This window comes from Chiloscyllium plagiosum, unplaced genomic scaffold (genome assembly GCF_037043375.1).
Source record: "Chiloscyllium plagiosum isolate Xiang-an unplaced genomic scaffold, Cpla_swu_hap1 HiC_scaffold_43, whole genome shotgun sequence".
NCBI classification, from domain to species: Eukaryota; Metazoa; Chordata; class Chondrichthyes; order Orectolobiformes; family Hemiscylliidae; genus Chiloscyllium; species Chiloscyllium plagiosum.
This window is the reverse complement of record NW_028270181.1, coordinates 19,852,143-19,874,423: the sequence shown is the minus strand read 5'-3', so window position 1 is coordinate 19,874,423 and position 22,281 is coordinate 19,852,143. Positions and strand designations below refer to the sequence as shown.

Sequence of the window (22,281 nt, the reverse complement as noted above, 5' to 3'; positions counted from 1 at the left end):
TCAGCCTTGGATGATTTGGCTGTGTGGAGTTTGCACTGTGTGTGTTTACTCCTAGTGCTCCGGTTTCCCATCACAGTCCAAAGATGTGGTAACATCCTAGGGACTATTACTGAACAAAGAAACCTTAGAGTGCAGTTCATAGCTCCCTGAAAGTCGAGTCGCAGGTAGATAGGATAGTGAAGAAGGCAGAAGTGGGTACTGCAAATGCTAGAGATTAGAGTCAAGATTAGAGTTGGAAAAGCACAGCAAGTCAGGCAGCATCCGAGGAGCAGGAAAATCGACGCTTCGGGCAAAAGCCCTTCATCAGAAATGAGGCTGGGAGCTTGGGGGTGTAGAGATAAATGGGAGGGGGGCTATGCTATCCTTTATTGGTCAGAGCATTGAGAATAGGAGTTGGGAAGTCATGTTGTGGCTGCACAGGACATTGGTCAGGCCACTTTTGGAACATTGCATGCAATCCTGGTCTCCTTCATTTCGGAAAGATGTGAAACTTCAAAGGGCTCACAAAAAATTTACAAGGATGATGCGAGGGTTGGAGGATTTGAGCTATAGGGAGTAGCTGAATAGGCTGGCACTGTTTACCCTGGAGCGTTGTAGGCTGAAGGGTGACCTTTTAGAGGTTTATAAAATCATGAGGGGCATGGATAGAATAAATAGACAAGGTCTTTTCCCTGGGGTGGGGGAGTCCAGAACTAGAGGGCATCGGTTTACGATGAGAGGGGAAAACGTTAGAAGGGACCTAAGGGGCAACTTTTTCATGCAGACAGTGGTGAGTATATGTAAATGAGCTGCCAGAGAAAGTGGTGGAGGCTAGTACAATTATAGCATTTAAAAGAGATCTGGATAGGTATAGGAATCGGAAAGGTTTAGAGGAATATGGGCCAAGTGCTGGCAAATAGGACTAGATTAGGTTAGGATATCTGGTCAGCATGGACAGGTTGGAATGAAGGGTCTGTTTCTGTGAAGTACATAAATTCATAGAGTAATAGAGATGTACAGCATGGAAACAGACCCTTCGGTCCAACCCGTCCATGCCGACCAGTTATCCCAACCCAATCTAGTCCCACCTGCCAGCACCTGGCCCATATCCCTCCAAACCCTTCCTATTCATATACCCATCCAAATGCCTCTTAAATGTTGCAATTGTACCAGCCTCCACCACTTTCTCTGGCAGCTCATTCCATACACGTACCACCCTCTGCGTGAAAACGTTGCCCCTTAGGTCTCTTTTATATCTTTCTCCTCTTACTCTAAACCTATGCCCTCCAGTTCTGGACTCCCTGACCCCAGGGAAAATACTTTGCCTATTTACCATTATCCATGCCCCTCATAGTTTTGTAAATCTCTATAATGTCACCCCTCAACCTCCGACGCTCCAGGGAAAACAACCCCAGCCTGTTCAGTCTCTCCCTATAGCTCAAATCCTCCAACCCTGGCAACATCCTTGTAAATCTTTTCTGAATCCTTTCAAATTTCACAACATCTTTCCAATAGGAAGGAGACCAGAATTGCACACAATATTCTAACAGTGGCCTAACCAATGTCCTGTACAGCCGCAACATGACCTCCCAACTCCTGTACTCAATACTCTGACCAATAAAGGAAAGCATACCAAACACCTTCTTCACTATCCTGTGACTCCACTTTCAAGGAGCTATGAACCTGCAGTCCAGGGTCTCTTTGTTCAGCAACACACTCCGTAGGACCTTACCACTAAGTGTTTAAGTCCTACTAAGATTTGCTTTCCCAAAATGCAGCACCTCGCATTTATCTGAATTAAACTCCATCTGCCACTTCTCAGCCCATTGGCCCATCTGGTCAACATCCTGTTGTAATCTGAGGTAACCCTCTTCGCTGTCCACTACACCTCCAATTTTGGTGTCATCTGCAAACTTACTAACTGTACCTCTTATGCTCGCATCCAAATCATTTATGTAAATGACTAAAAGTAGAGGACCCAGCACTGATCCTTGGGGCACTCCACTGGTCACAGGTCTCCAGTCTGAAAAACAACCCTCCACCACCACCCTCTGTCTTCTATCTTTGAGCCAGTTCTGGATCCAAATGGCTAGTTTCTCCCTGTATTCCACGAGATCTAACCTTGCTAATTAATCTCCCATAGGGCACCTTGTTGAACGCCTTACTGAAGTCCATATAGATCACATCTACTGCTCTGTCCTCATCAATCCTCTTTGTTACTTCCGCAAAAAACTCAATTAAGTTTGTGAGACATGATTTTCCATGCACAAAGCCATGTTGACTATCCCGAATCAGTCCTTGCCTTTCCAAATACATGTACATCCTGTTCCTCAGGATTTGCTCCAACAACTTACCTACCACCGACGTCAGGCTCACTGGTCTATAGTTCCCTGGCTTGTCTTTACCGTCCTTCTTAAACAGTGGCACCACGTTTGCCAACCTCCAGTCTTCCGGCACCTCATCTGTGACTATCGATAATACAAATATCTCAGCAAGAGGCCCAGCAATTACTTCTCTAACTTCCCACAGAGTTCTCAGGTACACCTGATCAGGTCCTGGGGAGTTGTCCACCTTTACCCGTTTCAAGACATCCAGCACTTCCTCCTCTGTAATCTGGACATTTTGCAAGATGTCACCATCTATTTCCCTACAGTCTATATCTTCCATATCCTTTTCCACAGTAAATACTAATGCAAAATATTCATTTATTATCTCCCCCTTTTTCTGCAGCTCCACACAAAGGCTGCCTTGCTGATCTTTGAGGGGCCCTATTCTCTCCCTAGTCTCGCCCTAGTTACCCTTTTGTCCTTAATGTATTTGTAAAAGCCCTTTGGATTCTCCTTAATTCTATTTGCCAAAGCTATCTCATGTGCCCGTTTTGCCCTCCTGATTTCCCTCTTAAGTATACTCCTACTTCCTTTATACTCTTCTAAGGATTCACTCGATCTATCCTGTCTATACCTTACATATGCTTCCTTCTTTTTCTTAACCAAACCCTCAATTTATTTAGTCATCCAGCATTCCCTATACCTACCAGCCTTCCCTTTCACCCTGACAGGAATATACTTTCTCTAGATTCTTGTTATCTCATTTCTGAAGGCTTACCATTTTCCAGCCGTCCCTTTACCTGCGAACATCTGCCTCCAATCAGCTTTCAAAAGTTCTTGCCTAATACCGTCAAAATTGGCCTTTCTCCAATTTAGAACTTCAACTTTTAGATCTGGTCTATCCTTTTCCATCATTATTTTATATTTAATAGAATTATGGACTCTGGCCCCAAAGTGCTCCCCCACTGACACCTCAGTCACCTGCCCTGCCTCATTTCCCAAGAATAATTCAAGTTTTGCACCTTCTCTAGTAAGTACATCCACATATTGAATCAGAAAATTGTCTTGTACACACTTAACAAATTCCTCTCCATCTAAACCTTAACACTATGGCAGTCCCAGTCTATGTTTGGAAAGTTAAATTCCCCTACCATAACCACGCTATTATTCTTACAGATAACTGAGATCTCCTTACAAGTTTGTTTCTCAATTTCCCTCTGACTATTGGGGTGTCTATAATACAATCCCAATAATGTGATCATCCCTTTCTTATTTCTCAGTTCAACCTAAATAACTTCCCTGGATTTATTTCCAGGAGTATCCTCCCTCAGCACAGTGTTTTGGGTATAACGCAATTCTGACCCCATTAGTTTAAATGGTGCTGCTATTACGTGATTGTTTTTATAACACGGGATTGCATGAGAACAGAACTGTGTTATAGCAGAACCGACTGTAAATTGAATAATATTTTATGGAAAGCAATGTAATCCTTCAATCTTTTCCAGGAAATTTTGTGCAATTATTCATTGTTTACTCAGGGGAATAAAGTGAAATTCCACCCACCCTCTTTGTAATAAAACCCTCACCCAGTGACCTCCCGAAGTTATGATGACGAATTTCAGTAATACAGGAATCATTGCTCCCGATTGGAACTCTGACCCAAGAAACTGGATTATTGGTGAATAAGTAATGAGTACAAGCATTGCCACAATGAAATTGCACACCAACGGGAAGACCTCCGGCCTGAAAATCATATACTTCTTCAGATTCTTAGGAAATTTCAACCACACAAGTGCATCCACTGCTTCCAGCAACTGTAAAGACGTCCATCAGTCTGTCTCAACAAAAATGTCACAATATGCAGATTAAAATGTGCAGAAAAGTGTCAAGAATTTCCCTGAGGGATAATGCATTTCCTAAGTAACTCTTTACCACATCATTACTGTAAATGTATCCTGAAGCCAAGAAAAATCCAATAACTAATTGTTAACTTAGAAAATGAGGGCAGGCGCAGACCATTTGGCCCATCAAGCCTGTTCTGCCATTCAACAATGATCATGGCTGATCTTCTGTTTTAATGTCCTACTCTGGCTCTCTCCCCATATCTCTTGACGTCTTTAGCCTCCAGAAAACTATTTATTTCTTCAACATATTCAGTGACACAATCTTCATGGTTGTATGCAGTAAAGGATTCCATCACCCTTTTTGACAAGAATTATCTCCTCAACCTTGTCCAAAATGGTCAACTTGACCCCTTGTTCTGGATCCCCCAGCACGGGAAACATCACCCCAGCATCCAATCACTCCAAACTTTTATAAGGTTCAATGAGACCCCCTTTCATTTTCTGAACTCCAATGAATCCAGGCCTAGTCAACCCAATCTCTTTTCATGCAACAATCCTGTCATCCCAAGAAGTTCTAGTGAACCTTTGCTACAGCCCTTCTACGGCAAATATATTTTTATGTGGGTAAGGAGACCAAAACTGCAACCAGTATCCAAGAGACTGTGCGAGACGTCTTTGCTCCTGTCCCCAATCCTTCTTGCAATGAAGGCTAACATACCATTTCCATTTCTAATTGCTTGTTACACCTGTACGCTTGCTTTCAGTAACTGATGTACCAAGGACATCTTTTTACATCCACCTTTCCCACTCTATTTCAATTGAAATGATACTCTGCCATTCTGCTTTTCTTCCAAATTCATATAATCCATGTTTTATTGCACCTGCCTTAGCGTTTGCACACTCTCTTAACTTTTCTCGATCATCTTGAAGACTCTAAACATTCTCCTCACCACGTACAATGCAACCTAGTTTTGTGTTGACTGTAAAGCAGGCAGATGTCGATCCTTCATCTAAGCCATTGACACAGATTGTGAAGAGCTGAGGCCCAAGCCATTGATTCCTGCAGTGGGCTGCAGCCAAATCAAGGCACGGGTTGCTTCGGCATGGTGCGCCAACGCTGAGTTTGAGCCCAGTCCAGGACCCAGCAGCTTTGGTGGACTCGACAATGGTGGTGGAGGCAAGATGGCGCTGTAAAATGGCAGCACGGTTCCAGTGGTGGTGGTCAGGCTCTGGGCCATGGCTGGGCCCGGGTACCTGATGGCAGAGGTGGTGGTCGCTACGGTGACGTGTGAGGGTCTCGGGTCACCTGAGAATTGGCAGACTGAGGGATGGACTTTGTTTTTCTGGGGGCGAGAATGCATGGCAGGGGCAGGGGATTGATCTGGGTGCTTCCTTTTCTTTTGGCTGTTCCTTTTATTTCTGCTTTTGTTTTTAATCCTGTCTTTGGTACACTAAGGTGGCACTGGAGAATGGTGACTTTGTACACTTTTCACTGTACTCCTGTACTCAGACACATGGGTGACAAAAAAACCTAAATCTAAACATGTTTAAACTATCTATTGGGCTTAACCCTGATGGCCTGAGTTTTTCAAGCCTTGGAAGCCTGTTAATACATCAGAAGAAAGAGCGGGAATCCCCTCGAAACGTGTAAGATTCTGAAGGGTGTTAACAGGGTAAGTGCTGAGATGGTGACTCCCCCCTTTGGGATATCTAGAACCAGGGGACATGCTTTTAAAATAAAGGGCCTCCCATTTAAGACGATGGACAGGACTTTTTCTTCCATTGGGCCACTTGCCTTTGGAATTCTCTTCCACATAGAGGAGGGCTATTGAGCTCAAAGCTGAATGGATTGATTATTGATTGACAGGGGAGTCCGGAGTTATAGGGAGGGAAGGGGTATGGAGTTAAGGCCACTCTATATCAGTCATAGTCTTCATAGCTGACGGCCATGCTCAATGGGCTGAGGAGCCCACTCCTGTTCCTATTTTTTGTGATGTTACGAACCTGCAATGTTGAATGTTGTAAAGTGCAGCTATTTCACAGACTATGCTCACATCCTTAAAATCTACAAAATTAACTACAGTCCATACATTGTCTGGCATGAACACAGCTGGATACAGCTAAGAATAACCAGCTTCCGGTTTGTAGTATTTCTTTAGCACTTAACGACTGGGAATTTCCTCCTCCAGCAGAAATGCGGTAGGATGCAATTTTCAGCTGTGCTCCAAACAAAACACTTATCTGGCCAACATTCCCAAAGTGCTTTCCACCTCTGCTGCTGATCTCACACAACACAAAAAAATAGAGAAGAAGAGAAGGAGGAGGCTATTGGGATTTGCTGCTGTAACAGGCCTTTTCTGCATCAGTAAGGGAGTGAGGGAGCTGTCAACAGAACAGTGCAACGTGACAGTAAAAGAAAATGAATCAACCCACGCCATTCAATTGCACGCCCATAGTGAGCCATTTAACTGCTACCTAGCAATCTGGGCCTCTCTTTGTACAGAGAGGTTGTTAACAGCCAGGGTTGTTATCATGATCATTACAAAAACATTACCCATCAGGCCCATGTCTTCGTCTTTGCCCATTGAGTAGGGGCATTTCTGGCAGCCATTTTGGTTGGAAAGTTACAATAATGGTAAATTAGCACAACTTCATATCCGAATTTCTTATCAAAACATACCTTTTGCAAATACTAGGTCTTAGAAGAAGATTTGAAGTCTGTATGTTCAACCATGGCTCAGTGACAATTCTCTCGCCTCAGATTCAGGTGGTTGTGACTTGAGTTAAGAAGGTATAAAGGTAAGATCACTATAGTCCTGCCAGACCATAGATCTGCTCTCTCATTAAGAAAAGATAACTGGTGGTGGCTTAACCTGAGGGTCACAATACTTCAGGCACGGGCAGAGGAGGAGAGTCCTTCATAGGTAACCTCAGCTGGCGTAGAAATTGAACCCACACTCTGTGGTCATCACAAACCAGCTGTCCAGCCAACTTAGCTAGCAGAGTGGTTTTTTTTACCTCATTCAAACCCACTCAAACCGATTCGCGGGATATCCTGTTGCTGTTTCTGTTAGAAGCTGTGGGAACATTGGATGCCACATTTCCCATATGACATTAGCAGCAAAATTTCAAAAAGTGCTACATTGGCTGTAAGGCATATTAGGGCATCCTCAACTTGAGAAAGGAGCGATACAGGTGCAATCTTTTCTTGTAATTATCCAATGTAATATCAGGACACGGATAATCTCAGCAGGCCCTATACAAGCAAAACTCACAAAGTTGTCTCTCGTGTTCCCTTGGTTCTGGTGGCTGAGGATACTAAAAGCAGTTAAATTATATTATATGGTCTAAGTGCTGAAGCTCCAAAGAGCTGCATCATTGGGCGAGGGATATTTAGGGGTCTGTTCCTTTACAGATAATTTAATTTATATTCTAACGTTAAACAGTAATAAAAATGCCTGAAATGTGATTCTATTTGAGTGTTCTGTTAATCAGGCTTAACTTTACAAAAGGGCAAGCTTAATCTCTTCCGTACTAAAGAACATAAGAACTAGGAGAGCAGGCAATTCAGCTCCTTAAGCCTGCTCCGCCATTTAATACATTGATACACATAGCTCCCTCATCTAAGTCATTAATATGCATTGTGAATAGCTGGGGTCCAAACACTGATCCCTGCGGCACCCCACTAGTTTCCGCCTGCTCACTCAGAGAAAGAGCCGTTTATTCTTCCTCTTTGTTTCCTGTCTGTCAACCACTTCGCTATCAAGTCACACAATCAGTAAGAGTCATATGAAAACATTCCCCAATAATCGGCCTTAAATTATGTGAAATACTGGGTTCTGTACAAGAAACAAAGTGCTTCAGCAAACAAAAGTAGCCATGGAATGACAGTTTCCAGTGCATTTTAATTTAGTGCTTAATCCCTGTTTAGCATTTCACTTTGAGCATTGTAGTTGAGCATAGCAAACTTATCTATGTGGACTATAGTTCAAATGCTCATATCTGGCAATCCTCTCAGGTTTCCCTCAGGGAGGGAGACCAGCCTCCCGATGTCTGGCGAGGCTGGGGGATGAAGGGCGAAGCAATTTCTTCTCACGTTACTCAAGCAGATTTTGTTTGCCACCACCCACTGAGATGTCTGCGGCCTGTATCAGATGTACTTTCTGAGATTGGATAATAATAAGAATTGTAGAAGGCACAATGCTTCGGAAGAAAATAAGCATTGAACAATCATTGAAATCCAAACTACAGTTCTTAAAATGAAAAAAAAACAACAGAAACAGGCTTCATTGAGCAATTCAACAACAAAATTATCATTGGTACCTCAAATTAAAAACAAATTGATTTATGACCTCGTACTAACATGTTCAAATATGCTGCTTAATTTTATTCTGTGCTGCATCTGGAATAAAAATACTTTTTATGAAGTTGTCTTTTTAGCTAGCAATAACAAGGAGGGAATTCCAGCTGTTAGTGTTAATTTATTGACGTAAACCAAGGAAATGTGTCTGTTTAAGAATTCCCTGCTTGAGTGTACAAAATAAATGTATTATTTATCTGCTGAAAATGCCTTTGTGTTCTACAGTTTATTCCATCTATCTGTGATTTTTTTGACTGTTTTGTAACCGGTCACATTATCACCTGAGTGCTTTGAAGTGGAAAAACGCAAATACTTCAATTTAATTTATAACTAAAGTCAATCGACAGATGGAATATAAATGGTAAAGAGTCCATTTGCATAAAAATGCAGTCCTTATTGTTTATTTTATTGTTTCTAACATTTAAAAAAATATTTGTAACAATATAGACAGCACTTTGGCAATTCTCTTGAGCTCTGATTATTCCTACATAAATCTAAGTCTGTTAAATGTTATCAGTGTTGTGGTTCTAATTAGCTTTCCTTATATTGAGGAAAGTTTTTTTGTAATGGGTTTCTAACTTTTATGTAAGTTGTTTCACATGTTTTTAAACTTTTTGCATTTTGTCAATTCAGTGTAGTTTATTCTGAAGGAATGGCATAAAGCACAATGATGATGGTTAATGGACAGATTTTTACTTTGGTGCCATTTGTCATTGTACACTGACTTCTTGTTATTGATGTGTAGGGATGCTCATGTGTTAGCACTAATGACTCTAAATGTTTCGCCGCAGTTATTACCAGGAGATAATGCTGGTTAGAATGAACACAAGAAATAATATTACCCAGAATAAAAGATTTATCCAGATGACACTTTAAACAGTTGTTGCATCATAATAGTCTTACCAGACCATAATAGCTGTTCTCCCATTAGAGAGGAGCGACTGGTGGTGATTTAACCTGAGGGCCACAGACTTCAGCTGAGGGAAGAGGTTGAGAAGGAGAGACCTTCATGGTAATCTCAAATCAGTGATAGGAATTGAACCCATGCAGTTAGACATCACACTACTCTACAAACAAACCGTCCAGCCAACCAAGCAAAACCGAACCCACTTTAAGCAGTAAGAATGAAGGGTAAGAATTAATTGCAATAATCTCAATTAGTGTGTCAGTTTTAGCACACCAGGAAGCCTTGTTGCCTGAGGTGGAAGGGTATGGCTTCAAGTTCCACTCCAGAGATTTAAAGGCAAAATCTATGATGACATTCTAAAGGAACCATCTTTGGGGGGAGACGCTAAGACATTGGATGTACATTCTCAGGTGTATGTAAAAAAAAAGACGTTATTTTGAAGATGAGAAGTGTAATCCTCCCTGATCTCCTGGACAATATTTACTCCTCAATAACATCATTAAACATAAATCGAAAATCTGCTGGTATCACATTGCTGTTTGGGGAATCTTATATACAAATGGAATGCTTTGTTTCCAACATTGCAACTATCACACTTAACTGCTCGAAACTGAAAGGTGCTGTACAAATATAGATCCTTTTTACTCATTTTATCATTGCTAATCCATCTAATCTGCGCATCTTCAGACTGTGAGAGAAAACCAGAACACCTGGTGGAAATCACAGAGACAGGAGAATGTGCAAACTCCACACAGGCAGTCGCCCGAAAGTGGGATCCTGGCACTGTGAGACAGTAGTGCTGACCACTGATTTCTTCTGCATTTTGAAATTTTGACCCTCAGAGGGCATAGAAAATTGTACTTGTCACTTTTTGAATTATCACAATAAGGAAATTTCTTTTACCTTTAAAAGGGAGAAGAACAGACAAAGGAAGCACATAGTGAGGACAGTAAAGGAGAGACAGACAGAGAAAGAAACCCCCATTACTAACTGACAGAGTTAGCAGTTACTGCCTTTCCTGCTGAATTCATGTATCACTGGACATCGGAGTACATCTGGGAACATTACAATTGCAACATTTAAAAGACATCTGGATGGGTATATGATTAGGAAGGGTTTGGAGGGATATGGGCCTGATGCTGGCAGGTGGGGCTAGATTGGGTTGGGATACCTGGTCGGCATGGACAGGTTGGACCGAAGGGTTGGTTTCTGTGCTGTACATCGCTATGACTCTATGTTCAAAAAGGCAGTAACAAAAGAATTATTGATTTAATTGTGCAATAAATTTCTTCTTGAAGTATATACCCGTGTTTTACTTACTTTTAGTGGTTTATGATACGATATAATTTTATAGAACAAATGAATGGCACATCAGATGGGTAGTGAGTTTTCACAATTAAGGTTATCTAATTAAGTTTTGCCTATCTCTGACTGTAAGAGTCCTATGTAAAATACTCTTAATCATGCCGCAAGTACCAGTTCAATGTCTACGCCCCCTGCCCTAGACTTCCTTATATGGCAGCTGGCTTATTCCCTGTTAAAACATTCTTTTGACTGCATCAGCAAGTAATTCCACTGAGGATTTCATATTCAAACCAACCGCCAAAGTAAAAACAACTTTTACTGGAAATCCCTCACCCCATCCCCTCACCATATAACACAAACTTTATTACCACATCTGTCAACAGATGTGAAAAGCTATGATGATTCAGTCCAATAATCGTACAAGTAGAAAAAGTAATTCTATAGGTTTGTTTAACTTATTCTTTTCCTTGTTAATGTTTCATTTCAGAAAAAACAGCAGTACCTGACAAAATGGCAATGCTCAGAGTGGAAGGATATGGAATAGTTGCCAGAGTATGTTGCTAGCCACCAGCTATTTAAACTCAAGGTCAAAATAGGTCATGAGCTACTATTTAAACACAAGGTCAAGATGGGTCATTTCATGGCACTAAATGAATTTGTTAGAAACTGCTATTATACTCAGTGGACTACAGTGTACTTTGATTCATGTTTTACGTTTCCTAAAAAGATAGAATGGTTATTGTCTCTAGTCTTTTGTGCAAGGTTTGTGAAGGTTTGTAAAGGTCTCTAGTCTATACAGATTAAACCTAAATATTAAAGGCACAGTGGCTCAGTGGTTAGCACTGCTGCCTCAGAGTGCCAGAGATTCATTCCAGCCTTAGGCGAATGCCTGTGTGGAGTTTTCACATTCTCTGTGTGGATTTCGTCCAGTGTTCCGGTTTCTTCCCACAATCCATAGATGCGCAGGTTAGGTGAATTGGCCATGCTAAATTGCCCATAGTGTTCAGAAATGTGTAGTTTAGGTGCATTAGTCAGGGGTAAATGTAGAATAATAGAGTTGGGGAATGGGTCTGGGTGGGTTACTCTTCAGAGGGTTGGTGTGGGCTTGTTGGGCCGAAGGGCCTGTTTCCACAATGTAAGGAATGATTAAAGTAATCCCGCTTGCGAAAATGAAACCACAATGTCAGCTGATTTTCTTTTGCTTTAATATTTTTTCTTTGATTTTAGTAATAATATACTAATTCCCTTAATTTTTGAATATACATTATTAAAAGGTTTGATGAAAGTACCACTCAAAATGATTATTTTTCCATTCAATGCTGTCATGTCTTTCAAATCTGTTTGTTCTTATCTATCTGTTCTTATTTCAGTCTTACATTCTTTGGCTATTTTTTAGTTGATAAGTAAATTGTTTAAGGAGCAAAGTGCTTTTACATTTAAAATCAAGTATTAATCAGTGTAAAAAATTGTCCAGGTACCTAACTAACCCAAACATTTGCATCCATCCACCACCACCATGCCTCCCTGCCCTTGGCACAGTGTACTCTCAATCAGTGCTTCTAACAAATTCATTTAGTGCCATGAAATTACCCATCTTGACCTTGTGTTTAAATAGTAGCTCATGACCTATTTTGACCTTGAGTTTAAATAGCTGGTGGCTAGCAACATACTCTGGCAACTATTCCATATCCTTCCACTCTGAGCATTGCCATTTTGTCAGGTACTGCTGTTTTTTCTGAAATGAAAAAAGGGATCAACAGTGCTATCAAGTGACCCATTCCCGATGAAGGGCTTTTGCCTGAAACATCAATTTTCCTGATTAGAGTGGTGCTGGAAAAGCACAGCAGTTCAGGCAGCATCTGAGGAGCAGGAAAATTGATGTTTCGGGCAAAAGTCCTTCATCAGGAATTCAATTTTCCTGCTCCTTGGATGCTACCTGACCTCCTGTGCTTCACCTCCACCTAGTGCTATCAAGTAGCACTTTCTCAGCAATGAACAACCTTTAGTTATTTCATCGATGATGTTCTTCCATCATTAGGTCAGAAATAGGGACTTTCATTAATTGATGCACAATATTTAGTGCTGGATGTAGGTTTGCTCGCTGCTGAAAGGTTCATTTCCAGACATTTCATTACCTTACTAGGTAACATCTTCAGTGGACCTCATGCGAAGCAATGCTGAAAATTTCTGCTTTCTATTTATATGTTTGGGTTTCTTTGGGTTGGGGAATGGGTCCAAAAAAACCCAAATATATAAACAGAAAACAGGAATTTTCAGCATTGCTTCGCCTGAGGCCCACTGAAGATGTTACCTCGTAAGGTAACGAAACATCTGGAAATGAATCTTTCAGCTCAGCGAGCAAACCTACATCCAAAACCTCAACCTGAGCTACAAATCTTCTCAAAACTCGCTAACATTTAGTGCTATTTGTGACCAGACAGAAAATGAAGCAATTTTTGTCCAACTGCATTAAGACCTTAGCAATACCCTGACTTGGGGTAGAAAGCACTGAAACATATTTGTGCCGCAAAAGTACCAGGCAATGACTATCTCCATCAGCCATGAGGCACTGTCAGAAGTGAGACAAAAAACCCTCCAATTGCCTGGATGAGTGCAACTCTAACAGAACTGAAGAATGACTTGGACATGCTTGGACTGGAGTGGAAAAAGTTAAAAATCACACAACACCAGGTTATAGTCCAACAGGTTTATTTGGAAGCACTAGCTTCCAGAGTGCCGCTCCTTCATCAGGTGGTTAAGATCATATTCACAGAATTTGTTGCCAAAGGAGTCCCAGTGTCATGGAGATGTGATACAGTAAACAATCTTAGATTAAAACTTTCATCTTTAAAAATAGGATATGCTGGTTTCTGTTCTTCAAGAACTTCTTTTAAATTACATTCTCAAGTTAGCTCAGCTTTTTAAACAATAGATGTGGAGTCTATCTGCTACCTCAGATTGACAAACCCTCTGTATAATTTCCAGAGTTTTACATGGATTCATGCAGTTTTTGAGCAAACTAAAACGTAATTCTGCTGAAAGAAATTCACCCCATGAGCTTTATATGTCTGCGCATGTAGGAGCAACAGATTGAGTGTGTGTGTATATGTGTGTGTAAGCTTGGTTAAGTGAGATGGGGTATGTCCAAGAGGGTGTTTGTGTTGGTGTGAGTGTGGGGGGGGAGCGGTGTATGTATGTGCATATGAGAGAGAGCTTGTGTGTGAACTGAAGAAGTTTGACACCATTCTAGTCTAAGCAGCCCATTCACAAACCACATTCACAAACATTCTGTCCCTCCACTACATCACATCAGTTGTATGACACTTTGATCTTTTATAATACAAATTCTGAGTCCTATGATCCTGACCACTAGCTACCTGATGAAGGAGCACCACTCCAAAAGCTTGTACTTCCAAATAAACCATTTGAACTATAACCTGGTGTTGTGTGATTCTTAACTTTGTCTATCCCATTTTAACACCGGCACCTCCACATCATGACGCCCAGTAGCAGCAGTGTGTACCATCTACAAAATACACTCCAATAACTCATATTAATCAGTTCCTTCTCAACCCACAGCCACAACCATTCGGAAGGACAGGGGAGGCAGATAAATGGGAACATCCCACTATCTGTAAGCTTGCTCTAAACCACTTACCATCCTGACATGGAAATACATGTCTGTCCCTTCAACATGATCATGCTAAAATCCTGGAACATCCAGTCTATCAGCATTGTAGGTGTGTGTACGATAATTAGACTACAGTGTCGAAGAAAGCAGCTCACGCCCATCTTTGAATGCAAATAAATGCTGACCAATGCAGCAATGGCCACATTCCATGTACAACCATTTGTAAATTAAAATCCATTAAATTACATATTTTTTTAACAAACTGGGCCTTATGGGTTTTTTTCCAAATACAAGGACTTTCATGTGCAAAATGCATTAATGTATACAAATTTTAATCAAAGTGAAAAGTAGATATGGAACATATCATAAAATAGCTTTCAACCTAATGATAATATATTAATATTCTTGCATTGTACAGTCAACCTTATCACTTCTGACTTCCTACTTTCACATTTCTGATGAAAGCTACCTATGTAAACTGTTACGCTATAATTAATTCCTCCTGCCAATAGAGGTGCTGGAGTGTAACTATTGTTGGATTTAAAGAAATGCCCAACATTTTTACTAGTTTCCATTTAAAAAGTGTATATAGGTATTTAATTTGAAAATTATAAAACGATAGCAAAACATATGGCTCAATATAATGACAGATTTACCTCTGTGTGACCTGGTCAAATCTTTCTCACCGCCTCACCTTATACTCGATTTGGCTCACCATACGCAACCACATGGAGAAATTGACTACTTAATGCATATTCGTTTTGATTTTGAAAAGCATATAATTTTAGAAACGTGTTCACTCAGAAATAGTTCATGTGAGGGATAGTTTTCTGGCAACATGAAACCTTTTCTGTATGCAATGCATATTGGAAAACTGTCTCTAGTACGCCCTTGGCTTCCTGCAGTTTACTGCCAGATGGGTTTCCCTGGTGCCAGGATGCACTTGGAAACTATAAACTTTAATTTGAAGATAATTACATACAAGTCAAATTTAGATTGATAATTCCAGACACAATTGTCTTTGGCAATTATATATTTTATTGGCCAATGTAGTTAATTAAAAATGTAATTATACCAAACAATTTGATCTGACTTAACGGTATCACTCTTGCCTTGTAGACTAGAGAGACCTGAGCACATGTTTGAGGCTGTTGTTTCAGTGCAGTGCTGAGTGAGTGCTGTATTATTGAAGGCACAGTCTTTCAACAGTAACAACAGCCAGTTAAATTTATATAGTGCCTTTAATGTAACACAACATTCCATTGTGTTACATTACAAAATGAAATACAACAGTGAGCCGTGTAAGGGCAAATTACCCAAAGCTTGGTCAAAGAGGCAGATTTTAATTGGAGGTAAGTGAGGTAGAGAGGAAGACTGATGAGGTATGAAGACATTATCAGTGGAACTTTGGATTACCTCAAGTTTACAGAGAGAAGAACATAGCAGATCAGCCATGAGTGTGGGCAATAATTAATCTAGAAGTATTGAAGACGTGGATGAAAGTTTCATTAGCCCGTGAACTGAAACACAGGCTGAAGCTGTGTGATATTATGGAGCTGGAAATACACGGGTCTTATTTAAAGCACAACTATGAGGTAAGGAGCTCATCCTTCCAATAAGATGTTGAACTCAGGTTTTTCACGGTAGGTTTAAGATCATGGGGCACTTTTTGAAAGCAAAGTACAAGAATTCTATCCCGTGTCCCACGATCACTGAAAACATCTGCTCATGTATGATTTTGCCATGTTTGGGAACTCACTGTGTGTAAACAGATTTCATTATTCCCATTATTACAACAGTGGCAACACTTCAAAAGTAGTTCATGATTTCCAAATTTTGAGCAACACTCATCCCCAATATCAGTTTTCTCACTGCTTCCAGACCAGCTTGCTCTGGTTCACTTCAGATGCCTCCATCTCTCTCACTCTGCCTCTGAAACACTTCTAAATTGGAGGTACATGTTTGCAGTAGTTTTGGTATCTACAGCCTACAACTCCTTTATCTGGTCTTTTGATCTAAGGAAGGATACACTTACCATTAGAGGAAGTGCTACAAAGGCTCACCAGACTGACCTCTGCACGGTGAGGTTGTCCTGTGTGGAAAGGTGAAGGAGATTGTGCTTGTATTGTCAGGAAGAATGAGAGATGTCTTGTTTAAACCTACAATATTTGCACAGGTTTGAGCAGGGAAGTTGCAGGAAGAATGTTGGTGTGGTTTGGTGGTGGAGGGGGAGTGCAGTAAAGTTCTAGAAACAGGGAGGCAGATCAGAATAAAAATTAGACCACTTGGGACTGAGATGAAGAGAATGTGCGCGGTAGCTCAGTGGTTACTCTTCGAAGGGTCATTGTGGACTTGTTGGGCCAAATGGCCTGTTTCCACACTGTAGGGAATTTAATGTATTACTCAGAGTGATGAGGCTTTGGAATTCTCTACCCCAGAGAGCTACTGAGGCTCAATCATTGAATATATTCAAGACAGAGATTGATATATTACTAGATATTAAAAATATCAAGGGATATGGGGTAATATGGTGAAAAAAAAGGTTTGAGGTAGATGATCAAACTAGTTGAATGGGACAGCAGGAGCAAATGACTGCAGATGCTGGTCTGTACTGAAAACAAAATATGCTGGAGATCACAGTGGGTCAGGCAGCATCCATGGAGGGAGAACAAGCTAATGTTTTGACTCCAGATGACTCTTCGTCGGATGAAGAGTCATCTAGACTAGAAACGTTACCTTGCTTTCTCCCCATGGATGTGTGTGGCCTGCTGTAATCTCCAGCATTTTGTGTTTTCAGAATGAGAGTGCAGGCTGGACGGACCGAATGGTCTACTCGTACGCCTATTTCGGACATTTCTGTTCATCCAAAACATTGTAGCGTTTTTCCTTTTTTTTCCCATCAGTTTTATAATGACTATTCCAAATGTGTACTTGATTCTTGCACTGGGGGAAAAAAAAGGTGCTTACACGTGACGAGACATAACAACCCGAATGACATGATTAAACCTCGGCTAAATAAATCAAAGCAGCAGTGTACACATCGCCATGGCGACGGTAAACAACCGAAAATAAAACGGGGAAGGATGCGGGAAGGAGCCCTGCTTGCAGTTGGTGCATGAGACTGATTCAGTTCAGTCTGACCTTCCGCGGATCAGTTGCACAATGGGCCAGAGCTTTGTTTTGTTTGCAGCACTGATTATTTTGGCCCGTGTGCTTCTCTCACATCCGCGCTGACACAAGGGGAGACCAACTCCCAGCGGGAGGGCAAGGAAAGCCAGCAGCAGCTGTCAGAGTGCACTGCCCGGATTCACTTCCACCCGGGAACCTGTGGGATGGGGGAGGGACAGAGAAAGTGCAGGAGGAAAATCACAGCAGCCTCCGCGCACACAAACAGAAAAAACCTGCTGGGGTTTAAAAGGTGGATGTTTCCTCACTCGAAATTCTTTCATATAAACAGCAAGAACGTTTCTCCAGCACATTTCTGGAAATGAGAACTCAGAATGAAGGCTAAACCGTTTAGGATTGAGGTGGTGAAGACTCCAGGGGCTGAAGAATCTTTGGAATTCTCCAAAGCTGGCTCAGTCATTGAGGATATTCCAGACAGAGATTGATGCGTTCTTAGATTCACCAAAGGATTTGGGGCAGTGCAGGGAAACAGGATTGTTACTAATAACGGGAGCAAGGAAGAGAATTGGATACAAAAAAAGTTACCTTGAGGAAAGGGGTGGGGCGAGATCCGGCAGTCCGATTGGTCGGGGGGCGTCACCTTATCTACATCCCGCTTTGTGAATGGCTGGAGGAGCTGTCCATTACAGCTGAGGTGGGCGGGTGAGTGCGCGCGCCGACAGCTGGTAGCAGTCTGTTTGTTGTTGTATTGGTGGGGTTGGTGGGGAGGGGTGTCACAGAAAGCTGGCTCCCATACAGAAGCTTGTCTATCTGCTGAAGTTAAATGGTAAAGTATGTACTGTTGTCAGTAATGTATCGTGGATCTCTTACTGATGGGGCGGAAAAATTCTTTTAAATGGTGCTTTTTGACCTGAGTGTCAAATCCTGAGCCAGGTACTTTTAAACTGTTGGGAATAAAGGCATGCTGATCGCTGCAGAATTATTGTTCTGCTTCTAGTTAATTGAACAGCAGAACTAATTAGTATTTTGGCACAAGATGTTTATTTCTGAATTGTTAGTTTTTTTTATCATTACTCCTATATCAGCTCCATATGCAAGAGCTGCATTAAAATGTTTCATCTTCTAGGATGCTTCCATTCATCAGAGAATCGGTATAGATCAGAGTGGATTTGGTGGATATTTATTTGTTGTGTCTTAATTTTCAGAGCATTGTATTTAAGGGCTGTTTGGTGGAGGGCCACAGATGTGTGAGACACCTAATTGCACACACTTCATTTTGATGCCAGAAAACAGGTGGAGGGTAATCCCAGGGGATTGTGAGCCTGGGGTGTAATTCATTTGAAGAAAGAAAAGAGCTGAGTGAGTATGATTGTAATAATTCATTCCTGTGAATTTTCAGCTCACTTTTCACCTAGCAAGAGATTCTGGTGGTTGCGTAGAAAGTTTTCTTTCTCTAGTTGGAAAGTCTATGCAACCTTGTACAGGAACCATATAGAGTGGTTTATTACCTTCTGTTCCAAAAACGTTGTTGAAATTTAAGCTGTTTTCTTTTCTAAATCAATAGTCAGACAATTTGTTTGTGGAGGGAGAGGAAACGTCATTGTGTGCACACCAAATGATGTGATTTACATGACCGAGTTGTGTGTTTAGAAAGCAAACAAAAACAAAAGATTAATCATTTGTTTAATGCCATTCTCAAGCTTACTCTTATTTTTTGAACATTTCATTTTTATTTACTCACACTCTTGCAAGGCACAAGAAATTCCTCAATCGCTTCAAAGCCTTAGGGCCAGTATCATATTGTGCTTGAGTCTAATTCACGGTAAAATTGAATTATCCAGTAATTTGAATTAAGTCCCAATGTACATTCAGGGTATATTGCGACAGTAGAACCAATTTTAAAAATTGCCGAATTGAAAATTCTATCAATGAAATGTTGTTGGTCAGCCTGCCATTATGGATAGGAGGATAGCACACGGTTCTCAACTGATCTGTCATATGAATTCGAAAAAATCAAATCATATCTCAGATTATTAGCTAGGCAATTTACTTTTGTAATTATTATAGTATTTAGTAATTGTGAAATGCCTTGACTAAATTGTTGCAAGTTATAGCAGGTTGGATTTTTCATGAAGAGATATGAGATGTGGTACTGATAGATAGTTCTTCTTATGTGACAGAGGGAAAAAACATCTGTAGGATGTCAGTGCAATTTCAGGCATGCTGTTTTTTTTTAAAAGAATGATATGGCATAAGGTTTTACAAAGTAGCTGGAAAGATATGATTCTTAACTTGAGCACTGTGTAAAAAAAATTAGGATCTTATTTCCTCTGCTGCTGGCCTGTAAGTTGGTATGTAAGTGGGCAATTTTTGAAACTGTTTCTCTTGATTACACTCCAACAAACCTTAGCACTTTTATAATCTCCCATGATATTGGTTGCAGGCTATAGGATGGTTATCCTTTTTATTAGATAATCACAGTGAATGCATGAATTTCAAAACCAAAAGGTTCAAAGCATTCACTATGAGAGAGGCTAGACAGAGTAGGTCATGAGAATCTCTTCCCAGTGTCAGACTTGTCTAAAACCAGAGGGCATAGGTTTAAGGTATGGAGGAAGTGGTTTAGAGGAGACCTGAGGAATTCTGTTTTCCCCAGAGGATGGTAGAAACATGGAACATGCTACAGGAGAGGGTGGTGGAGGCAGGTACTCCCATAACATTTAAAAAACATCTGGATGAACACTTAAAATGTAGGGCATAATAGGCGATGGACCAAGTGCAAGTAAATGGGATTAGTGTAGTTTGGTGTTTGTTGGTCAGCATAGACATAGAGTCATAGAGATGTCCAGCATGGAAACAGACCCTTTGGTCCAACTTGTCCGTGCCGACCAGATATCCCAACCCAATCTAGTCCCACCTGCCAGCACCTAGCCCATATCCCTCCAAACCCTTCCTATTCATGTATCCATCCAAATGCCTTTTAAATGTTGCAATTATACCAGCCTCCATCACTTCCTCTGGCAGCACATTCCATACACGTACCACCCTCTGTGTGAAAAAGTTGTCTCTTAGGTCTCTTTTATATCTTTCCCCTCTCACCCTAAACCTATGCCCTCCAGTTTTGGACTTCCTGACCCCAGGGAAAAGACTTTGTCTATTTATCATATCCATGCCCCTCATAATTTTGTAAACCTCCATACCATCAGCCCTCAACCTCCGACGCTCCAGGGAAAACAGCCCAGCCTGTTTAGCCTCTCCCTATAGCTCAAATCCTCCAACCCTAGCAACATCCTTGTAAATCTTTTCTGAACTCTTTCAAGTTTCACAACATCTTTCCGATAGGAAGGAGACCAGAATTGTATGCAATATTCCAACAGTGGCCTAACCAATGTCCTGTACAGCCGCAACATGACCTCCCAACTCCTGTACTCAATACTCTGACCAATAAAGGAAAGCATACCAAACACCTTCTTCACTATCCTGCGACTTCACTTTCAAGGAGCTATGAACCTGCACTCCAGGGTCTCTTTGTTCAGCAACACTCCCTAGGACCTTACAATTAAGTGTATAAGTCCTGCTAAGATTTGCTTTCCCAAAATGCAGCATCTTGCATTTATCTGAATTAAACTCCATCTGCCACTTCTCAGCTCATTGGCCCATCTGGTCAACATCTGGTAATCTGAGGTAACCCTCTTCGCTGTCCACTACACCTCCAACTTTGGTGTCATTTGCAAACTTACTAACTGTACCTCTTATGCTCACATCCAAATCATTTATGTAAGTGACAAACAGTAGAGGGCCCAGCACCGATCCTTGTGACACTCCACTGGTCACAGGCCTCCAGTCTGAAAAACAACCCGCCACCACCACCCTCTGTCTTCTACCTTTTGAGCCAGTTCTGTATCCAAATGGCTAATTCTCCCTGTATTCAGTGAGATCTAACCTTGCTAATTAATCTCCCATGGGGAACCTTGTCGAACGCCTTACTGAAGCCCATATAGATCACATCTACTGCTCTATCCTCATCAATCCTCTTTGTTACTTCTTCAAAAAACTCAATCAAGTTTGTGAGACATGATTTCCCACGCACAAAGCCATGTCGACTATCCCTAATCAGTCCTTGTCTTTCCAAATACATGTACATCCTGTCCCTCAGGATTCCTTCCAACAATTTGCCCACCACCGAGGTCAAGCTCACTGGTCTATAGTTCCCTGGCTTGTCCTTACCACCCTTCTAAAACAGTGGCACCACATTTGCCAACCTCCAGTCTTCTGGCACCTCACCTGTGACTATCGATGATACAAGAGGCCCAGCAATCACTTCTCTAGCTTCCCAGAGTTCTCGGGTACACCTGATCAGGTCCTGGCGATTTATCCACCTTTAATCATTTCAAGACATCCAGCACTTCCTCCTCTGTAATATGGACATTTTGCAAGGTGTCACCATCTATTTCCCTACATTCTATATCTTCCATATCCTTTACCACAGTAAATACTTGGTGGGCTGAAGGGCCTGTTTCTGTGCTGTATGACTGTAGGGCTCTCCAAGTTTCACAAGTCAACATCGATGCCATATTTACTTTTATCCTTTTTAATAGAGAGATTTTTATCAGATGGTTTTTAAGAAGTTTGCAATTTCCTCTTTAAAGTAACTAGAGTGCTCATGTAGATGGTTTTATCTTTTGCCATCTGATCAATCCAAGCTTTTGAATGTTACATCAAGACACTAGCTATTGAACCATAGGGAGTTTCAAGCCATAAAATTGCACTATGAAGGGAAAAGAAACTATTACGAACATTGA

At 41.2% G+C, this 22,281-nt stretch overlaps 1 protein-coding gene across 9 annotated transcripts in view; it reads left to right on the top strand.

Moving 5' to 3' along the window:
* Positions 1-17,646: 17,646 nt before the first annotated feature.
* Positions 17,647-22,281, top strand: part of rassf4a (Ras association domain family member 4a) — a 269,576-nt gene continuing 264,941 nt past the window's right edge. For 6 of the 9 annotated variants that reach the window (XM_087982419.1, XM_043678856.2, XM_087982420.1 and 3 more), the window contains exon 1: positions 18,247-18,305. The gene's annotated coding sequence lies outside the window, so the exon portion shown is untranslated. Of the gene's footprint in view, positions 17,772-18,155; positions 18,174-18,246; positions 18,306-18,377; positions 18,413-22,281 lie in introns of those variants that run through there. The other 3 variants (XM_087982410.1, XM_087982412.1, XM_087982411.1) reach the window with 3 other exon arrangements.